The sequence below is a fragment of the Primulina huaijiensis genome, chromosome 17, assembly GCF_012295235.1.
Source record: "Primulina huaijiensis isolate GDHJ02 chromosome 17, ASM1229523v2, whole genome shotgun sequence".
Lineage (NCBI taxonomy): Eukaryota > Viridiplantae > Streptophyta > Magnoliopsida > Lamiales > Gesneriaceae > Primulina > Primulina huaijiensis.
Genome location: NC_133322.1, coordinates 11860596 through 11884922, shown reverse-complemented (window position 1 = coordinate 11884922; position 24327 = coordinate 11860596).

The window sequence follows — 24327 nt, the reverse complement described above, 5'->3', positions numbered from 1 at the left end:
AGTCTTGTAGAGCTCAATTAAAATAATTATTTAACTAGTGGGACTTGGGTAAATTCAAGTAATGTTTAATTAGTCTCAAATATGTTTGAGATAATTAAATTTAGTCCATGGTTTTTAATTTGATTAAAAACCATATAATATACATGCATGGGAGGTGAAAGGTTGGGAGACTACTTTTTGTGTTTTCAAGGCATGGCATGCAACTTTTGCTTTCAACTTTTTGCATGTCCAAGACAAGTCTCCCTTCCCCCCATTTTTCACATACCTTGGCCGAAAATCCTTGACTCCTCTCTCCAAGTTTTTCTCTCATTTTTCTTCTTCAAGTGTTGAGGAAGAAATATTCTTCTCATTGAAAAATCTTCTTGTTTTTCTAGTGCAAAACAAGAAGGGATTTACCTAGCAAGTGGTGGGCCTAATTTTTGAAGGAGGAGGAAGCTTGTAGATCTTCATCCATTCAAGAGCCAAGTTGTTTACAACTTGGTTGGTGCCATTCATCAACCTCAAGAGGTTGATAGGTATAATTTTTCTAAACACACTATGTATGACATTTTGTTGTTTTTGTATTTGCTACACCAAGATATGGAGGTGGCCGAAAATTTTATGCTAAAATCAAAATTTTTGTGCTTCCGTTTCGTTTCCGGTCACCGTAACCGATCCCCTTTCAAAAAGTCCAACGACTTGCTAAATTTTACGCACAAGTTTAAAATATAACTCGATGAGTAAAAATACCCTACAAATCTCATTTTAGAAAATCACCCTTAATTACACCATATATTAAATAATTATTTAATAGAAATATTTTTCCTTAACTGTCCCCAGTCTCCGTTCCTCGTTCGATCGTGAAATACTGCTAAAAGCCCTAATAAATGAAATCTTTAACAACTATGAAATAAAACACCTATCCATGTAATGATCATGCATCTAATCATTAAAAATAATTAAACACATATTTTAGTAAAAACCCTAGATTGCATGCAATTAGGTTACGTAGTTTGAATTTTCTAGACCTTACAATTCCTCTCCCCTTATATTGAATTTTTTCCTCAAAATTTAAAATGCACCGAATAATTCCCGGTAACGACTCCTCATCTCGGTCTCCCAAGTAGCCTCATCACTAGAATGATTCAGCCATTGGACCTTCAACATCTGGATCACTTTGTTCCGGAGCCTTCTCTCCTGCCTGTCCAATATCTAGGTAGGTCTCTCCTCGAAAGACAGGTTTGGCATCAGCTGCAGAGGCTCATAGTTCATCACATGCGAAGCATTCGACAGGTACATCCGCGGCATCGAGACGTGGAACACATTATGAACTCCCGTCAGATTCGGTGGTAATGCGACTCTGTAAGCTAGTGTCGCAACTCTCTCTAGGATCTCGAATGGTCTTATGAATATAGGACTGAGTTTGTCCTTCTTCCCGAATCTCATCACACCCTTCATCGGCGCGACCTTCACGAATACATGATCACCCACTTCAAACTCTAGATCTCTGCGCCGTTGATCTGCATAACTATTCTGTCGGCTCTGAGTGGCCTTCATCCTGTCCCGAATCTTGACCACGAACTCTGCATTCTGTCTGACAATGTCTGGCCCCAACTCGGCTATTTCCCTTACCTCATCCCAATAAAGTAGTGACCTACACTTCCTCCCAAAAAGTGCCTCGTATGGAGCCATACCGATAGATGCCTGATAGCTGTTGTTGTACGTAAACTCCACTAGTGCTAACTTCGGCTCCCGGCTTGTAAGGCCCAAGCTTATATCATTTTAATCCGAGATTATTTAATTTATGAATTTTGGAATGATGAATTAAATTCCACTATTTTTGTAATTAATTAGGATTGAAATAGAATTACAAAGAGTTTTGAGGACCAAATTGCAAATAGTGAAGAATTCAGGGGCTAAAGTGCAAATATGACTTGAGTGGACACTTGTCACACATGCAATTTGTTAAATATATTTTGTATAGTCTTCATTCCTTTGAGACCAGTAGCAAGAATAGAAATTTCCCCTACAAATTCTTTCAAGTTCCTCCAAGCTTTGGATTGTGAGTTTGTTTGACTCGGTTATCCAAATTTTAATCCGACTTCAGTTCTGTGATCCTCGCGTCGACATCTACAACTGGACGTAAGTTTGATTGTGTTCTATTATCATTTGAAACTATGATGTTGTAGGAATTTGATATGATGCATATATGGTGTTCTGGACATGTTAAACATCGTAGAATCGAAGTCAGATTGAAGAACATATTGATTATGAAATTGTTATGAATTTCTGATTATATCGATTTAAATTGGACAGATTTGAATTAGGGATTGATTACAGATTGTAGCGGATATGGGTTATGATTTGTAATTGATATATGTTGATATTGTATTGACGGGGATATCGGTATTGTGCCGTTATGCCTTTGATTTGCATTAAATTCAAAGTAATCAGATTCAATATTGAATTGGGAATGAAATGGTGATATTCTTATTCTCGATATGTCATTTTAGATTTACAGAGACATTCTTGAGTTCAGAACTTATATTGCTTCAGACCCGAGACTAGGAACGAAAGGTATAAGTCAATGTGGTACGGGAGATTGACTCGAGTAGGATATACTTGGGTTTCCCTAAATCACATACTGATTGTTATTATATGCCTTGATTTGAATTGATATGCTTACTCTACTGATTTATAGGAAGCATGTTATAGATGAGTATTAGACGAGTAATCTTGGGACAGAAGTGCCGGATAGTGATGGAATCGTCATTGGCACATTGCACTCTGTTACAGGATAGTGTATTAGCGAGTGTGCCAAAGTCTGTGACGGATAGGTCAAGACACTAGATGTTTGGTTAAATCGATGGGATAGAATTTGAGTTTCTTCTATTACTGATAATCGTTATGGACTACCAACATCTTGAAACCGGGATCCCTAGACTAGGAGTGAGTCTAGTCTGAGATGTGGAGTCACGAGTTTATTTCCGGTTTTATATTGATTCATGTTTTAAGATTTGGTACATGTTACTGATATCTATTTCATGCTTTTGTATTGATTATATACTCGCATGTTTCGTTGATTTATACTGGGAATTATTTCTCACCGGAGTTATCCGGCTGTTGTCTTGTCTGTATGTGTACATGACAACAGGTGGGACAGGATCAAGGTCCAGGAGATGAGGAGAGTTCGTGATTAGAGTGGAGACTTCGGACTTTGATGTATATAGGGTTTTGACACTTAACATTTAGTTGTTAAACCTTAGTTTTAAATGATTGTATGTTGTACCAGATTTATACTTTTATACTGATGTGTATAGGAGTTTGATTTTCACTACGTTCCGCAATTAAAGAAAAATTTTATGACCCTAATTACGTAATTAGTAAATTGATCCTAATGATGATTAAGAATTGATTAGCGTCCGGGTCCCCACAACAGGTGGTATCAGAGCCAGGTTCTTGAGACTGAGATAGAACCAGAATAGATTGCTATAAAAGCTAGTGAGCGGAGTAGATTGAGTTTTCTTTCCTGCTTTTGTGCGCTAGCATGTTTACTGTTTTCAAATACATGTTTACCTTAATTATCTGATTTGATTGGTAAAGTGTGTTATTGAGAATGAATCAGAACCGATTCTTGATCAGAGGTAAGATGATCAGAAGAGGACTGAGACAGAATTATCAGATTTGATTACTAATTTTTTTCGATAATCAGATATGCCTCCTCGAAGAGCCCCAGAACAAGGTAGTACCTCCGGTAATCCGATGGATGTGACAGCAACACCGATGGAAACATTGCTGAAGAGATTTCAGTCATTCCATCCACCGACTTTGAAGGGTACTGAGACTTCCGTTGACTGCGAGAGCTGGCTTGATGATATTGAGATGTTATTTGATTCACTTGACTACACTGATGAGCGGAGAGTGAAACTGATAGGACACCAGTTGCATGATGTTGCCAAGAACTGGTGGATTACAACCAAGAGGGCCTTGGAGCAACGAGGTACGCCTTTTACCTGGAATGTCTTCAAAACCGAATTCTATCAGAGATTCTTCCCTGTGTCATACAGAAAAGATAAAGGTGCTGAGTTTGCAAATCTGAGAAAAGGGCCGTTGAACATTGAGGAATATGTGTCTAAATTCTCGACACTACTGAGATTTGCTCCACATGTGGCCGAGAATGAAGAAGCGGTGGCTGATCAGTTCATCAATGGCTTGAATCCGGAAATATTTACATTGGTGAACACTGAGCGACCAAACAACTTTGCTGACGCCCTGAACAGAGCAAAGAGAGCAGAAGCTGGTCTGATGAGACAGAGAGGAGCTTCATATGTTGCCCCAGCACCGATACCACAGCAACCCCCTCCCAGATTTGAGAGTGGTAGTAGCAGTGGAGGAAAGAAGGACTATTTGAAAGCCAGAGGAAGACCGTTTAAGAAGTCTGGCAGTAGTTCTTCCAGTTCCAGTGGCTCGAGACAGACTGGTCAGAGCCAAAGTTATACAGGACCATATTGCAGCACTTGTGGAGGGAAGCATTCCACAGAGCAGTGCCGCGGAGTGTTTGGCTCTTGTCGTATATGTCGACAGCAGGGAAATTTTGCCCGAGTATGTCCCCAGAGAGGTGCACAGGGATCCCAGGCAGCAGAGTCATCTGGATCAGTGGCTCAGACTGGTAGACGACCAGCTGCAGTCCACTCCTTTCAGCCAGCACCAGCTCAGTCACAGCAGAGGCCAGGGGGAAGCCAGACAGTTAGCCAGCCTCTTAGACAGCAGGCCAGGGTGTTCGCTTTGACTGAGGAGCAGGCACAGGACGCACCTGATGACGTTATTGCAGGTAACTGTTTTATTTCTGGTTATCCTGCATATGTATTGTTTGATACTGGTGCCTCGCATACTTTTATTTCGGAGCGATTTGCATTGAGTCATGCATTGCCTATTGAGTCGTTGTCTGCGGTAGTGTCTGTCTCTTCTCCGTTAGGGACGGGGTTGATATCAGTGAAGTCTGTTCAATCTTGTATACTGCAGTATGATGGGCATGAAATCGAGTTAGACTGTATTGTGCTTGGGATTTTTGATTTTTATTGTATTATCGGTATCGATATACTGACCAAGTACAGAGCTACAGTTGATTGTTTCCACAAGATTGTATGATTCTGACCTGAGATGGCTGAGGAATGGAAATTTTACGGTAAGGGTTCTCGAGCCTGAATTCCTTTGATATCTGTTATGAATATGACTCGATTATTGCAGAAAGGAGCAGATGGATTCTTTGTCTATTCAGTTGATTTACTGAAATCGAGTCCATCATTGGCGGATTTGCCAGTGGTTTCCGAGTTTGCTGATGTCTTCCCAGATGAGATTCTTGGTTTGCCTCCGATTCGAGAGATAGACTTTAGCATTGAGTTGATGCCAGGTACAGTTCCGATTTCCAGAGCTCCGTACAGAATGGCACCGCTTGAGTTGAAAGAACAGTTGGAGGACTTACTTGCCAAGGGTTACATCAGACCGAGTGTATCTCCTTGGGGTGCTCCAGTATTATTTGTGAGGAAGAAAGACGGTTCTATGAGACTCTGTATCGACTACCGGCAACTGAACAATGTAACGGTAAAAAATAAATATCCCTTGCCTCGCATTGATGATTTTTTTGATAAGTTGCAGGGTTCATCTGTATATTCCAAGATCGATTTGAGATCTGGATACCATCAGCTCAGAGTCAGGGATTCTGATATCTCAAAGACAACATTCAGAACCAGGTATGGACATTACGAGTTTATTGTCATGCCGTTTGGTTTGACGAATGCACCGGCTGTATTTATGGGATTAATGAACCGTGTGTTTCAGAAGTATCTCGATGATTTTGTGATTATATTCGTTGATGATATTCTGATTTACTCCAAGAATATGATTGAGCATGCAGAACATTTGAGAACTGTGTTGAAAATTCTGAGAACTGAGAAATTGTATGCTAAACTGTCAAAATGTGAGATCTGGTTGAGACAGGTAGTATTTCTGGGTCATATCATATCCGGAGTTGGTATATCAGTTGATCCCAGAAAGGTTGAGGCTGTGATTTCTTGGCCGAGACCGACATCAGTGCCAGAGATTCGCAGTTTTATGGGTTTGACAGGATATTACCGTCGGTTTATTAAAGATTTCTAGAGCATTGCCAAACCGATTACTCAGTTAACTCAGAAGAATGCTCCGTTTGTGTGGTTAGAAGACTGTGAGTCCAGTTTTCTGGAATTGAAGAAAAGATTGACCAGTGCACCGATACTGACTATCCCCTCAGGTCCTGGTGGATTTGTTGTTTATTGTGATGCTTCTCACAGAGGTTTGGGTTGTGTATTGATGCAACGAGGGCATGTGATTGCTTATGCCTCGAGACAGCTGAAGCCACACGAGACTCGCTACCCACTTCATGATCTTGAATTGGCAGCCATTGTATTTGTTTTGAAGATATGACGACACTACCTCTACAGTGAGAAATTTGAAATTTATTCTGATCACAAAAGTTTGAAATATCTGTTTTCACAATCAGAACTAAATATGAGACAGCGAAGATGGCTTGATTTACTGAAAGACTTTGATTGTGAAATCAAATACTATCCGGGGAAGTCTAATGCAGCAGCTGATACATTGAGTCGAAAGGTATGTGCTTTATCCTTAAACAATAGGTGTTTCAAATTTGATTGAAGACTGCTGTTTTTCTGGATTGGTATTTGAGACAGATTGTAGACCGTTGAGATTATATTCTATTCAAGCTGAACCAGAACTGATTTTGAAGATTAAAGCGGCTCAGAAAGTTGATCAGAAAGTTCAGAAATCGATTAAGATGGTCAAATCAGGTCATCAATCAGAGTTTCACGTACGTGAGGATGTACTGTATGTGAATAATCGTCTTGTTGTGCCAGATGTTTCAGATTTGAGACAACAGATAATTTCAGAAGTGCATAGCAGTCGATTCAGTATTCATCCTGGTGGCAGAAAGATGTATAATGACTTGAAAGGACAGTTCTGGTGGAAACAAATGAAAGCTGATATTGTAGAGTTTGTATCCAGATGTGTGAATTGCCAGCAGGTGAAAGCAGAAAGAAAGAAAGCAGGAGGTTTACTGCATAGTTTGTCGATTCCTGAATGGAAATGGGATCACATTTCCATGGATTTTGTGACGCAGTTACCGAGATCCTCCAGAGGTTGTGATGCGATTTGGGTTGTGATTGATATATTAACCAAATCAGCATGTTTTATTCCGTACCAGATGACGTACAGATATGACCAGATGGCAGAGATTTATGTCGGAGAAGTGGTCAGATTACACAGAGTGCCGAAGTCGATTGTATCAGACCGTGATCCTCGGTTTACTTCGCACTTTTGGCAGAGTCTGCAGCAAGCTCTAGGTAGGAAATTACATCTAAGTACGCATATGATCCACAGACTGATGGACAGTCAGAGCGGACAATCCAGACATTGGAAGATATGCTGAGAGCCGTAGTGCTTGATTTTAGCACTAGTTGGCAAGATGCATTGCCACTTTGTGAGTTTTCGTACAACAACAGCTATCAAACGAGTATTGAGATGGCACCGTTTGAAGCATTGTACGGCAAGAAATGCAGATCCCCTTTGTATTGGGATGATGTCTCTGAGGTACCTGAGATTGGACCTGATATGATCAGAGATATGACTGAGAAAGTGAAACTGATTCAGAAGAGAATGAAGACAGCTCAAGACAGACAGGCCAAATATGCCAATGTTCGACGGAGACCGTTGGTATTTGAGGCAGGAGACCGAGTATTCCTGAAGATTTCACCTCTCAGAGGAGTTGTCAGATTTGGCAAGAAAGGGAAGCTGTCTCCACGATATATTGGGCCGTATGAGATTCTCGAGAAGATAGGAGATCGTGCCTTTCGACTTGCATTACCGCCTTCTCTAGCTGGAATACATGATGTCTTTCATGTATCTATGTTACGGAAATATCTCCCCGATGATTCCCATATTATCCAGCCAGACGAGGCTGAGCTTGACGAGTCTCTGAGTTATATTGAGAAACCGGTTCAGATTATTGATCGTAAAGAAAAGCAACTCAGAACGAAGACCATCCCACTTGTGAAAGTCCAGTGAACTCGTCATGGCATTGAAGAAGCTACTTGGGAGACTGAATCAGATATGAGACAGGAATTCCTAGAGTTATTCCACTGATGTGAGTTTACTATTTTAGTTTCTGGTATCTATGATTTGATTGCCTGTGATATGATTGCTTGGGATTTCGATGACGAAATCATGTCTTAGAGGGGGAGAATTGTAAGGCCCGAGCTTATATCATTTTAATCCGAGATTATTTAATTTATGAATTTTGGAATGATGAATTAAATTCCACTATTTTTGTAATTAATTAGGATTGAAATAGAATTACAAAGAGTTTTGAGGACCAAATTGCAAATAGTGAAGAATTCAGGGGCTAAAGTGCAATTATGACTTGAGTGGACACTTGCACACATGCAATTTGTTAGATATATATTGTATAGTCTTCATTCCTTTGAGACCAGTAGCAAGAATCGAAATTTCCCCTACAAATTCTTTCAAGTTCCTCCAAGCTTTGGATTGTGAGTTTGTTTGACTCGGTTATCCAAATTTTAATCCGACTTCAGTTCTGTGATCCTCGCGTCGACAGCTACAACTGGACGTAAGTTTGATTGTGTTCTATTATCATTTGAAACTATGATGTTGTAGGAATTTGATATGATGCATATATGGTGTTCTGGACATGTTAAACATCGTAGAATCGAAGTCAGATTGAAGAACATATTGATTATGAAATTGTTATGAATTTCTGATTATATCGATTTAAATTGGACAGATTTGAATTAGGGATTGATAACAGATTGTAGCGGATATGGGTTATGATTTGTAATTGATATATGTTGATATTGTATTGACGGAGATATCGGTATTGTGCCGTTATGCCTTTGATTTGAATTAAATTCAAAGTAATCAGATTCAATATTGAATTGGGAATGAAATGGTGATATTCTTATTCTCGATATGTCATTTTAGATTTACAGAGACATTCTTGAGTTCAGAACTTATATTGCTTCAGACCCGAGACTACGAACGAAAGGTATAAGTCAATGTGGTACGGGAGATTGACTCGAGTAGGATATACTTGGGTTTCCCTAAATCACATACTGATTGTTATTATATGCCTTGATTTGAATTGATATGCTTACTCTACTGATTTATAGGAAGCATGTTATAGATGAGTATTAGACGAGTAATCTTGGGACAGAAGTGCCGGATAGTGATGGAATCGTCATTGGCACATTGCACTCTGTTACAGGAGAGTGTATTAGCGAGTGTGCCAAAGTCTGTGACGGATAGGTCAAGACACTAAATGTTTGGTTAAATCGATGGGATAGAATTTGAGTTTCTTCTATTACTGATAATCGATATGGACTACCAACGTCTGGAAATCGGGATCCCTAGACTAGGAGTGAGTCTAGTCTGAGATGTGGAGTCACGAGTTTATTTCCAGTTTTATATTGATTCATGTTTTCAGATTTGGTACATGTAACTGATATATGTTTCATGCTTTTGTATTGATTATATACTCGCATGTTTCGTTGATTTATACTTGGAATTATTTCTCACCGGAGTTATCCGGCTGTTGTCTTGTCTGTATGTGTACATGACAACAGGTGGGACAGGATCAGGGTCTAGGAGATGAGGAGAGATCGTGATTAGAGTGGAGACTTCGGACTTTGATGTATATAGTGTTTTGACACTTAAAATTTAGTTGTTAAACCTTAGTTTTAAATGATTGTATGTTGTACCAGATTTATACTTTTATACTGATGTGTATAGGAGTTTGATTTCACTACGTTCCGCAATTAAAGAAAAATTTTATGACCCTAATTACGTAATTAGTAAATTGATCCTAATGATGATTAAGAATTGATTAGCGTCCGAGTCCCCACACGGCTGCTCTGAAAGTCGATCACGCAAGCTCTGAGTAGGTCCTCCGATATCTAAATCACCCCCTCTGACAGACCGTCGGTCTGAGGATGGAAGGCAGTACTGAATAGCAACTTAGTACCCAATGCTTGATGCAAACTCTTCCAGAAAGCAGACTTGAATCTCGGGTCCTTGTCTGACACGATGGACAGTGGAATCCCATGCAGTCTGACTATCTTTCTGATATACAGCTCTACATACTGAGTCATGGTGAAATTCTTCTTGATCGGTAGAAAATTTACTGACTTAGTGAGCCGATCAACTATCACCCAAATAGCATTATATCCTCCAACTGTCCTCGGTAGCCCTATCACGAAATCCATGATAATGTTATCCCATTTCCACTCGAGAATAGGGAGCGGTCTCAGCTTTTCTGCAGATCTCTGATGCTCTGCCTTAACCTGCTAGCACGTCAAACACTCAGGCATGAAACGCAAAATATCTCGCTTCATGCCCGGCCACCAGTACAAAGTCTGGAGATTCTTATACATTTTCGTACTCCCAAGGTGAATGGAGTACGAGGTGCTGTGGGCCTTCCTCATAATATCTGCTCTCGAGGAATCACCGCTAGGAACCCACATTCGGTCATGATATCTGAATATGCCATCATCAACTGAATACAACCTCAGGCCCTTAGACTCATCCCTTTGCCTCCACTTCTGCAACTGCTCATCAGAAATCTGCCCTGCTCGAATCTTGTCCCTCAGTGTCGACTGTACTGTCAGGGTAGAAATATTAGGAGTATCGCCCCTGGCATAAACTGCATGTTAAAATCTCTGCCTACAATGGTCTTTGTACTGACAACTGAGCAATTACTGCATGCTTCCTACTCAGGGCATCAACGACTACAATAGGCTTAACTAGATGGTAGCTAATGTAGCAATCATAGTCCTTCACTATCTCCAACCATCTCTGTTGTCTCATATTCAGCTCTTTCTGCGTGAATAAGTACATCAAACTCTTGTGATAAGTGAAAATCTTGCAAATCTCCCCATACAGATAGTGCCTCCAAATCTTCATGGCGAATACCACTCTGCTAGCTCGAGGTCATGAGTCGGATAATTCTTCCCACGGACCTTCAACTGTCTGGATGCGTTGGGTATAACTCTGTCATGCTGCATCAAAACTTAACCCAAACCGAGCTTCAAAGCATCTGTGTATAGTACATACTCGCCTTGCCCTGATGGCATAGCTAGGACTGGCACTGAAGTCAATGCCTGCTTCAGTCTATCAAAACTCTCATGGCACTCTGATCCCCAAACAAACTTCACTTTCTTCTTTATCAAGGCAGTTAATGGCACTGCAATGGAAGAAAAACCCTGGATGAACTTCTTGTAATACCTAGCTAGACCCAAGAAACTACAGATCACTGTCACATTCTTAGGTGCTAGCCAATCTCAGACTGGCTCAACTTTACTGGGATCTACCTCGACTCCATTCCTAGAAACTATGTGGCCCAACAATGCGACACTGTCTAGTCAGAACTCACACTTTCTGAACTTGGCATACAACCGTCTGTCCCGCAAAGTCTGTAGCGTGGTCCTCAAGTGCTTACTGTGCTCCTCTTTGCTCTTAGAATATATCAGAATGTCGTATATGAAAACTATGATGAACTGATCCAAATACGGTTGAAACACACGATTCATGAGATCCATGAAGATCACTGGCGCGTTCGTCAGTTCGAAGGACATCACCGTAAGCTCATAGTGCCCATAAGGCGTCCTGAAAGTCGTCTTGTGCGCATCAGACTCTCTCACCTTCAGCTAGTGGTATCCTGATCAGAGATCTATCTTTGAAAACAATGATGCTCCCTGAATCTGATCAAATAGATCCTCGATCCTAGGCTGAGAATACTTGTTCTTGACTTTGACCTTGTTCAGTTCCATGTAATCGATGCAGAGTCGCATACTGCCGTTTTTCTTCTTCACAAACAGTACCAGTGCGCCCCATGGAGAGAAACTCGGACGAATGAAACCCTTTTCTAGGAAGTCCTGAATCTGATCTTTCAACTCTTTCATCTCTACAGGTGATAGACGATAGGGTGCCTTAGAAATTGACATTGTACCTGGTATCAGTTTGATAGAAAAGTCAACTTCTCTGTTTGGTGGAATGCCTGAAACATTGTCCGGGAAAACACTGGTAAAATCCTTGACCACCTCGACATCCTCTAGCCTCTGACTGACTGGCTCGGTCACTGTCACAATACTCTCCAGAAATTCTTGGCAGCGTTTCCTCATAAGTTTTCTCGCACAGATGCAAGAAATCATGTGCGTCATCTACTGGTGTATGGCTGCCTCAAAAATAAATGGCCTCCCACTGGGCGGTCGGACAGATACTGACCTCCGTTGAAAGTCTATCGCAGCTCCGTTCGAAGAAAGCCAGTCCATACGCACAATAATGTCGAACTCAAGAAACGATAGCACAATCAAATCTGTATGTATCACATTTTTCTGTAATCGAAGCTCATAACTCTTCACTATCAGCGAGGTAAATATCTGATCTCCGGAACGAATCGAAACTCTGAATCCCAAATCCATGGCCTCTGGTATGATCCCTAGTCGCTTGACAAATGTCTCATATATAAATGAATGTGTAGCTCTTGAATCTAGCAATGCATACGTGGTTACACCTGAAATATATATCCTTCATGAGACAAAACATACCACCAAATCCAATCGTGTTGAGACTGAAGGAAATTTTCTATCATTAATTATCCAAAATTGTCGAAAATCTCAATTTTTTCCTAGTAATCCTTTGAATATTACAAAATTTAGCACTAGAAATTTTCAGAAATTACAATTTTAACACTAAAGTCTTGAATTTTATTCAAACTTGGCCCTTCAATTTTTGAATATTGCATTTTAGCCCCCATAAAATTCGTATCTAGTCAATTTAGGCTCTAAAATTTTGAAAATCATTAATTTGATCCCTAAATTTTCAAAAATGCCAAAACAAGCCCCAATTTATCATGAATTTGCAAACCATCCCTTAAACATTCAATTTTTTCAATTTGATCCTTCTAGATTTTTGGTTATTGCATTTCGACCCTTAATACTCTTAATTAAGTCAATTCAACCCTTAAATCCACCTATTAAAACATGCAACCTACTTATTCTAAGCTCTCAATCCCAAAAGTGATTCCATCATACAACATAATATTCCATGGAATCGATGAGATAAATAAAAATTTTAAGCAAAATGTTACCGGTTTTCAGTGTCGAGTCTGGCTCAGCCTCCGCCTTCTAGGCATGCATCACATAGGCTCTTCCAGTGGTAGGGCCCTTGTTCATAGGTCAGTCAGGTTCTTTGGGGCCCTCTTCCTTGCAGATAAAACACTTGAAGATCCTCCACATACACTTAGCGTAGTGGAACCAGTTGCACTGCTTGCAGGGCTGTCTCTCCTCTGCCTTAGTATCATCTGGAGCCTGTGGTGGCCTCTGCTGTCCGGGCTTCTTGAACTGTCCCTGGGGCTTCTGCTGGCCCTGATTCCTGGGTGGCCCTGTGAACTATTTCTTCTGTGGCTGTGAGCTCGGTTTGGCCTGCTGCCTCTTCCGCTGCTTCTCTGCGTCGATATCCCTCAAGGCCTGTTCTAACTGAAAAGCACAGGCAGTGGCAGCATCATAGATAGTCGGCCTCATCAACATAACATCACGGCGTACGATGGGTCTGAGGCCATACATAAAGTTCCTCAACTTATCAGTCGCGTCTCTCGAAATAAGGGACAAAAAATGACAGTCCCTATCGAATCTCCTGATAAACTCCGCCACAGAAAAATCCTCCTGTCGGAAACTCATAAAATCTTGTGTCAGCCGCCTCCTGACGTCAGCTGGAAAATAATTATTGTAAAATATGTCCTTGAACCGATTCCATGTGAGTGTAGCCAAATCCACCTTGTGTGCTGCTCCCTCCCACCAAAGAGATGCAACGTCCCTCAGCTAACTCTGTCTCCATCTCTAATATTCAAATACTGAATGTGCAACTCCAGTGACCGTATCCAACCCTCCGCCACAAATGGGTCAGTAGTACGCCTGAACTCCTTCGGGTTGAGCCGATTGAACTGCCCATAAATGTCAGTGTAGAGCCCAAATTTAGTACACGTAAAATCCACGCATTTATTTAATTGTTAAATTATCTAATTAAGTTTAAAGTGAATTTAGTGATGCATAATTTGTGAAATTTGGATTATTTTAAATTATTTATATTTATGTGATGCACGTAAAAATATTTTCTTGAGTTTCATGTTTCAGGTGATTATTCGATGCGGAATCGAGGAAAAGAAACCAACGACGATTTTGACAATTTTAAAATGCGTTATTTTATTTTAAGTTAGAAAGGGGTATTTTAAATGATTTATTTAGTTTTTTTAGCATTTTAAATCCAAACTTATTCATTTGGTGATTTTAGGAATTTAAAACCTTTAAAGTTTATCAAGTTTGTATTTTAAACTTTAATTAGGGGTTTGTTAGTAAAGTTAAAGATGGGTTAATATTTCAATTAGTATTTTAATTAGCATTCTTAATTGTGTAATTAAGCAATAATTTCCCCTAATTTAACTACACAACTCACACACACACACTATCTCACACACTCACTCACGCCTACACACTCACACACACACACTATCTCACACACTCACTCACGCCTACACACTCACACACTTCATTTCCTTCCCATTTCATTTTATTATCTTAAAAGAAAACCTAGGGTTCATAGAGAAAACATCAGCAGCCACTCCCCTTCAAATTTTTCCAGCAATTTTTGTTGGGTTTCTTCAAGAAAATCGAGCCAAAAATCGTTCCGGATTGACCTCGCATCTTTCCCGCTTCGATATCGTCGGTTCGGTAATTTTAAATATCAAAAGGCATGTAAATTCTACTTTTCTTCCGTCGATCTTGTCATATTATGTGTTGTGATGTTTATTATGCATAAAAATCCATGTATGATGGACAAAGTTTGAGCGAAAATTTGTTGGATCGATTTTTGAAACGTTTTTGGATCTAAAACTCAAAATTTGTTGTCATTTTAATTACTGCAACTTTTGCTCGATTTTCTGGAAAAACTTTCAACATATAAAATGTAGAACTTTTTGATACCTTCGATTTGACGGTAAATTAGAAATATTTGGATATTAAATGAGTGAGTTATGATTGTTTTCGTGGGATTGCTCAAACTGCGTTTTCCTGAAAAATGCGTTCTTGATGTGTTTTTGAAGTTTTATTGTTGCAGACTTAATTAAGGATTGACGGGTGTTAACTGCTGCGTTTAAGTATGTTGAGAATGATGTTGGGATGGTTTTTTTTGTGTTGGTACGCATCAATAGGCACTTGTTTGCGTCAGAAGTCGTAGGATGCGTTTTGGTGTCAAATATCGTGTTCACGGATTGGGTTGCGTTGTTTGTGATGCGTATTTTTTTTGGGGCATTTGTTTGAGTTTTAATAAGTGTCATAGCATCCTAGGATGGGATTCGAGGCATTGGTTCACGGTCCGTATGATCAAGTTAGGAGGAATAAGCCAGAAGTGTAGTGTTTCTCCGTTGGTTTACAATCCAGTACCTACACAGACCCTGAGCCGGACAATGACACGGGGTCTGTGTACTCCTTTTCAAAAAAAAATTTTAAATTTTATAGATTGTTTTGGGGTTTGATGTCATGATTTAGTACGATGATTAAACGAGGTCGAGTCCCGAGAGATTTAGAACTTCATAAGGAAATTTGTCATTTTTGGGTGTGAGCATGACTATACGTCTAAGCTATTAATGATAAGTGTTTGAACTCATGTTAGTATGTGCAGCATTGGCCAAAGCGAGATCAAATGAATCCCTCAACGCTACGTAAGTATGTTCAACGTGCATAAGAAAATATTTTATTTTTGAGGTATGCTAAATGACTTGTGACCAAATTATGAACGGGTTTGGAAGTCGGTGAACGTGGCCGAGGACCTCTCCACCCTAGTAAAAAATGACCGGTTTTAGATCAAGATTGGAAAGCGGTAAAGCATGACCAGGGACCAATCCACACGGTATGTGGCAGTGGATTTTCTCTGTCAGCCCAGTACTGTGGTTTAGTCTGATGAGGCACATTTATGTATGGGTCACTTGCTTTGAAACATATCTCTACGCAAAATGATGTTATGTATGCTCAAGATTTTAAGTTGTTCAAAAGTACGGTACGTTACAGTTGGTATCAGAGCGGTGTTCTTGTAAAGGGTTATGCCTACTGTCAATTGCAAAAAGCTCACGAAGTCACACCTCAAGTATGTAAGTTTTAAAGTTTTAAATTATTTCATGTAGTAAGCATCAAGTCATGATTTCAGCATGTGCATATTTAAATTCAAATTACGTGCATCTTATGTTATGATATTTTGTTCATGCATGTTGGGTTTACGTGTTGGGTAAATGTTGGAATACTATGCCTCCCAGACGTAGGATTGTTTGGGTTGCGGCAGATCTTGCACCGTGATGTTCGAGTTGCTGGTCCGACTACTTATGCAGTTGCCGTATCGAGAGCTTTGGAGGCAGAGCAGGACCAGAGGGACATTGAGGTTGATAGGCAGGGCAAGAGGACCTATCAGGCACCTCAATAGCAGGAACATCGACACCCCAGTTTAAGAGGCCCTTCCAGGGTCAGCAGGGGAAGAGGCCCTTTCAGGGACCGCCGAAAGGCAAGGGTCCTATTCTGCAGCAGAAGGCTCCTCAGAGACCCGGTGAGTACCCAGTGTGTCCGAAGTGCAACCGCCAGCATCCGGGACAATGTTTATTTTTATCGGGAAAATGCTTCAAGTGCGGAGACAACGATCATATGCTGAAGGACTGCCCACAGTGGAGGCAGCCGACCCAGGGTAGATTGTTCTCCATGCAGGCAGAGGAAGTGAACCCAGACACGACCCTGCTGACTGGTAACTAAATTATTTCAGCACCGGATTGCCAAGCATGTTTCGTATTGATTTGGGATTATTAGTGTGCTAGTTAGTATTTATGGTGTCTTTCATTGCATGGGGTTAAGGTTAGAATTTTGGGATATAAGTTTTGTGTTGTGCTAACGCCTCTCAGGAAATATTTTCATAAAGAGGGTAGCCACGAAGGCCTAGATAGACTCAGGGGCCACTCACTCTTTTATTTCGGAGACATTTGCTTGTCATTTGCACATAAAGTCTATTGGGCTTGACGTGAGTTATTCAGTGATAGTCCCATCAGGAAAAGAGCTATCAGCTACTAGCGTGGTCAGAGACATTGATCTATAACTACAGGGCCATCTAGTGTATGCCGATCTGATTGTATTGCCAATGCCAGAATTCGATATCTTCTTGTGGATGGACTGGCTGACGAAGAACATAGTTCTTATTGACTTTCAAAAAAGGTCAGTGTTGGTAAGACTGTTGGGCATGGAACAGTTTTTCATTGAGCCGGATAGATGGAGAAGTTTCCCTCGCATTATCTCTTGCATGCAGGCACAGAGACTTATTCACAAGGGTTGTCAGGCTTTCTTGGCCAGCATTATTTCAGCGCCTGACGCACCCACTACGTCGATATCTTATGTACCAAAAGTCAGAGATTTTCCTGACATTTTTCCAGATGACGTCACAGGCCTTCCACCAGAGATAGAGGTGGAATTTGCTATCGAACTTGTGCCAAGCACCATGCCAATCTCTAAGGCACCATATCGGTTAGCTCTATCTGAGATGTTAGAACTCAAACAGCAAATTCAGGAGCTTCTAGACAAAGAATTCATTCGCCCTAGTTTCTCACCATGGGACGCACCAGTACTCTTCGTAAAAAAGAAGGATGGGAGCATGAGGCTGTGTATTGATTATCGAGAAGTGAACAAGGTAACGATCAAGAATAAATACCTACTCCCAAGGATCGAGGACTTGTTTGATCAGTTGCAGGGAGCTACAGTGTTCTCTAAGATAGATCTTCGATCGAGGTATCATCAGCTGAAGGTAAAATATACAGATGTTCATAAGACAGCCTTCAGAACCAGATATGGGCATTACGAGTTTTTAGTGATGCCGTTTGGACTGACGAATGCTCCGGCAATATTTATGGACCTCATGAACCGAGTATTCCAGCTCTACTTAGATCAGTTCGTCATAGTGTTCATTGACGACATTCTCATATACTCGAAGAGCCATGAGGAGCACCGTCAGCATTTGGGTACAATTTTCAGGTCTTGTAGAGTCGCAAGTTGTTTGCAAAATTTAGTAAGTGTGATATCTGGTTGGAGAAGGTAGCGTTTTTGGGTCATATAATATCCAGCATTGGCATCGAGGTTGATCCAGGTAAGGTAGCAGTAGTTAAGGAATGGGTTGAGCCGAAGAATGCTTCAGAGATCCGCAGTTTCCTAGGCCTAGCAGGCTACTACAGGAAATTTATTCATGGATTTTTCGATAGCAGTGCCACTCACCTCATTGACCAAGAAGAATGCCAAATTAGTAAGGAGTAATGAATGTCAGAAGAGCTTTGATACTTTGAAGCAAGCACTTATTTCAGCGCCAGTGTTAGCCATGCCATCAGGGCAAGGTAATTTTTTGCTATACACCGATGCTTCTAAGCTCGGTTTGGGCGCAATTTTTATGCAGCATGGTCGGGTTATAGCTTATGTCACGAGACAGTTGAAGCTGTATGAGAAGAATTACCCGACTCATGACCTCGATTTGGCAGCCGTTGTCTTTGCGCTGAAGATTTGGAGACATTATTTGTAAGACGAGAAATGCCAGATATTTACCAATCACAAGAGTCTCAAGTATTTCTTCACAGAGAAAGAGCTAAATATGAGGCAAAGACGGTGGTTGGAGTTAGTGAATGACTAAGATTGCGAAATTAGCTACCATCCAGGGAAAGCTAATGTTGTGGCAGACGCCTTGAGCAGAAAGTCGTAGTCGTAGCACAACTGTCAGTGTAGAGATCTCTTCAGTCATAGATTCAGAGATTTGGGTTAGAGGTTTATCCTAAGGGCAGAGCTCCTAAGCTGTCTAATCGGATAGTCCAGTTTTCTTTGCTAGACTGAATCCGTAAGGGTCAGCCTTCGGATGAGCAGTTACAGAAATGGAGACTGAAGGATGAAGCCAAGGGCAATGTACTCTACGCAGTGTCTGACGGTATTTTGAGATACAGAGGAAGGATGTGGGTGCCTTGTGTTGATTCGATCAGGGAGGATATTCTTACAGAGGCACATGCATCTCCGCATTCCATTCATCCAGGAGGTACCAAGATGTACAAGGATTTGCAGATTCTGTATCGGTGGCTGATAAACATAAAAATTGTACATTAATTATATGTTTTATAATATAAATATATAGTTTTTGTTTTATTAAATGTTTAAATATTATATGTTTTATAATAAATTGTATAAAATATATGTTTTTATGTAATTACAAGTTTTTACTATTTTTTACAGGTTCGATAAAACAAGAATAAACTTGGCGTTGCAAATGGGATTAAGATGATTCTTGGACCTGTAGAAAGTTGATTATAATATCTACAATATTGTTGACAAGCATGAGATAAAAATCCTCTCACAAATGGAATCAAATTAAGCAACAAATAAAGTTACCAAAGGAGTGGCAGTTTTACCATGCTCTAGTATTTTGACCATATCTCTCAAATTACTTGGTCAAATGGTTTGAAAAAAATACCACAACTAGACAACTCAATTATCCACATGTTTCTTTTTATGTGAAGAAGCAAATTCGGAGAAGAAGATTTTCAAAAGTGATGTGTAATATAATATAATATCTTGGAACACCAATGAAGACTTATGTGTAAAAAAATAATATTTTATTTGTGGTTGTCTCCCCAAATTTGGCTATAAATAGGGGTGCATTGTAATGTATTGAGATATCCCTCATTCTATGAACAAACCTTTGAGTTCATAATATTTCTCTCTATATTTTTCCTTTATTTCTTCATTTAAATACAATTAGCATGTTAATTTCATATTCAAAGTTTTACACTTTGAATAATGAATAGCTAACTTCCTAAAGTTGAGATGATAAGGTGAAACTCTTGGCATGATAATAAGGTTATTAAAAGGTAAGAATCTATGTTTTATATTATTTAATCATTATTTATTGTTTATGTTATATTTATTTTTTTAAGCATTTTTATACCCTACTTATAAGTGGGAGTTTTGATTTATTGTTGCTATATGTTACACTAAATTCTTGGAACCATTTAAATGTTAGTTTGGTATTACCAACCATTTAAAGTGGATGCCTTGATTTATTATATATAAATATATTATAATATTAAATTCTTGGAACCATTTAAATGTTAGTTTGGTTTTACCAACCATTTAACTTGGATTCCTTGATTTATTATATATGAATATATCATAGTATTAATTTATTGGTACCATTTAAATGTTTGTTTGGTTTTACCAACCATTTAAAGTGGGAACCTTGATTTAGTGTTTACAAATATATATAGCACAATAAATACTTGACCACATTTATAAGTTTTGGTATATATTATATACTTATAAGATAATAATTTATAACATAATATAAATATGATTATTTAATATATTGGAACCATTTTATTAAGTGGATTTCAATATTGTTCGTTAATGTTAACTTTATTAAAATACCAAGAGTGGATCCTTTAATCTCAACTACTTAAATTAAAATTTGAACAATTAAAATTTACCCATTAAAGATTCAAACAATTAAAATTAAAAAGAAACAAAAACAAAAACAAAACAAAAAGACATTGTAGTGGACTTGTAATTACCATAGTTTCCCCGTGGATACGATATCGGACTCACCGAATTATACTACTTGTGGACAACCTGCTCTTGGGAGTGCAACAATCAAAGTGACAACAAGTTTTTGGCGCCGTTGCCGGGGAAGTATAATTTAATTTCAAGTCTATTAAATTTTGTTTATAGTTTATTTTTCTTTATTTGAATTTTTATTGCTTTTGTGTGTTTTTATTCTTTTGCATTTGCATTTGCATGAGCATTATTTGGTTACGTACACTTAGTGGTCGACTCATTCGAAATAACCCTTTATTTTCTCAAAACATGGCGGAAGAACCCATCCAAGAAAATGAAGATGAAATTCAATCTCAACATGATCATAATAGACGAAGAACACTTAGAGATCACATGAATCCTACACGTACTAGTGCACCTTCATGTCTAGTTTTTCCCCCCGATGCATCTCATTTCAATTTTAAGCCTGGTATTATCCAACTTTTACCCAATTTTCATGGCTTAGATTCTGAAAATCCATACATGCATTTACGAGAGTTTGAAGAAGTGTGCAACACATATAATGATCTAAATTGTAGCATGAACACCATTCGACTTAAGCTTTTTCCTTTTTCTTTAAAAGATAAAGCTAAAACTTGGCTACAAAATCTTAGATCGGGATCCATTCGAACTTGGGATGAATTGCAACAACAATTTTTGAAAAAGTTTTTTCATCTCATAGAACAAATTCTTTCAAAAGGCAAATCATCACTTTCACTCAAAAACAAGGAGAAACTTTTTATCAGTGTTGGGATAGATATAAAGAATTGCTTAATCTTTGTCCACATCATGGTTTTGAAATTCGGAGAGTTGTTTCTCAATTTTATGAAGGTTTAACACCTAAAGATAGGAAAATGGTTGAATTTATGTGTAATAGAACATTTGAAGATAAAGATCCAAATGAGGCAATTGAGTATCTCGATTCATTAGCTAAAAATGCTCAAAATTTGGACACTACAGGTACAATCGAACCATCAAACAAGATTCAATCTCCTACATCTGGTGGAGGTATGTACACTCTCAAAGATGAACATGATCTTCAAGCTAGATTTACCTCTTTGGCAAGAAAAGTTGAGGCACTGAATTGAAAAAGAATGGTCAATTAAAATCTGTTCAAGAAATTGCATGTCACATCTGTGATACAAGTGATCATTCTACAAAAGATTGTCCCACTTTGCCTTCTTTTAAAAAATGTCTCCATGAACAAGTCAATGTTTTAAACAATCTCAAAGGGCCAAATTTTGAACCATTTTTTCAATGTTACAATCCAGGTTGGCGAAATCATCTAAATTTTAGTTGGAGGAATGATAATATTGCACAATTTTCACAACCACATTTCCAAAATCAACAAAATTTTCAAAATTATGCACCTTATGTTCCTCCACATAAAAGGAATTTGGAAGATATATTGAATTCTTTCATTGCAAAGCAAGAGTCTATCAATACTCAAACTGCTCAAACCATGACAGATTTGAAAGATACTCTTGCTAAATTTGCATCTGCACTTAATGTTCATGAAAAAGGTAAATTTCCTTCACAACCACAGCCTAATCCCAAGGATCATCATTCACAAACTGGAACTTCTGGAACTCAACCGATGGATCAGGTAAAATCTGTTATTACCCTTCGAAGTGGTAAGGTTGTGGAAAAATCCATTCTTGAACCTTGTGAAGATGATGATAAATCAACTCCAAAGGGTAAGGAAGTGGAACCCATAACTTGCGAAGAGGAGGTTCAACAGACAGTGTCACCACCATTCCCTCATGCATTGAAAAATACAAAAAAAATCAAATTTGAATTCTGATATATATGATATTTTTAAACAAGTTAAAGGTAATATTCCTTTATTAGATGCTATAAAACAGGTACCATCATATGCAAAATTTTTTAAAGACTTGTGCATTGTGAAAAGAAAATTGAATATGAAAAAGAAAGCATTTTTAGCCGAACAAGTAAGTGCAATCATTAAAAATAATAATGCTTTGAAATACAAAGACCATGGTTGTCCTACTATTTCTTGCATTATTGGAGAACGAAAGATTAAAAAAGCCTTGCTTGACCTTGGAGCAAGTGTGAATTTACTTCCATATTCAGTTTGTCAAGAAATCAATCTAGGCGAGTTAAAACCTACTTCGGTAACACTTTTACTTGCTGATAGATCTGTTAAAGTGCCAAGAGGTATGGTAGAAGACGTGTTGGTCCAAGTTGATAACTTTGTATATCCTGTCGATTTCATAGTTTTAGATACACAACCTATCGAAGCTTGTAATGCAATTCCTGTAATTTTAGGTCGTCCATTTTTAGCAACTTCTAATGCTCTTATAAATTGCAGGAATGGAATAATGAAGTTGTCATTTGTTAACATGACCTTGGAGCTTAATGTGTTTAATCTTTGTAAGCAACCACATGAGAAAGGAGATGAAAGTGAAGATGAAAATCTTATTGAAACTCTTGTGGAAGAAAACATTCAAGAAGGGAGTACTCGTGATCAATTAGATATTTGTTCAATTGAAACTGTTAAAGAAAATATTGAAATTGATCTTGATGATTTTATCAGGTATCACTCGTTACCAGGATCAGAGAAAGAATTTGATGCAAAATATGAGAACAAAGACGAACCACCCATATTGGAGTTAAAACCCTTGCCAGAAGAATTGAAGTATGCATTTCTTGGAGAAGATGAAACATATCCGGTGGTAATTTCTTCCAAACTAGCAAGTGATGAAGAAGGTAAATTAGTTGATATGCTTAAAAGACATAAAAATGCAATTGGTTGGACACTAAAAGATCTCAAGGGCATTAATCCACTAATTTGCACTCACAAAATTCACTTAGAAGAAAATGCAAAAACATCTCAACAACCACAAAGGAGATTAAATCCACACATGAAAGATGTTGTGAAAACTGAAGTTCTCAAACTACTTGATGTTGGGATTATCTACCCTATTTCTGATAGTAAGTGGGTAAGCCCAACACAAGTAGTTCCGAAAAAATCTGGCATCACAGTGATAAAAAATGAAAAAGGTGAATTGTTAACAAGTCGAGTCCCATCTAGTTGGCGGATGTGTATTGATTATAGAAAATTAAATGACGCCACTAGAAAAGATCATTTTCCATTACCATTTTTGGATCAAATTTTAGAAAGAGTAGCAGGTCATCCATACTACTGTTTTCTTGATGGATATTCAGGTTATTATCAAATTCCCATTGCACTCGAAGATCAAGATAAAACTACATTCACATGTCCTTTTGGAACATTTGCATTTAGAAGGATGCCATTTGGATTATGCAATGCCCCAGCAACATTTCAAAGATGTATGCTAAGCATTTTTTGCGACATGGTTGAAAATTGTTTGGAAATTTTCATGGATGATTTAACTGTCTTTGGGAATACATTTGATAATTGTCTTGAAAATTTGGAAAAAGTTTTAAAAAGATGCGAGGAAAAAGGTCTTATTTTAAATTGGGAAAAATGTCATTACATGATTACTTCTGGAATTGTTTTGGGACATGTCGTGTCATCTCATGGAATTGAAGTTGATAAAGCAAAAGTTGATGTCATTGCCAATTTACCCCCTCCAAAAACCATTAA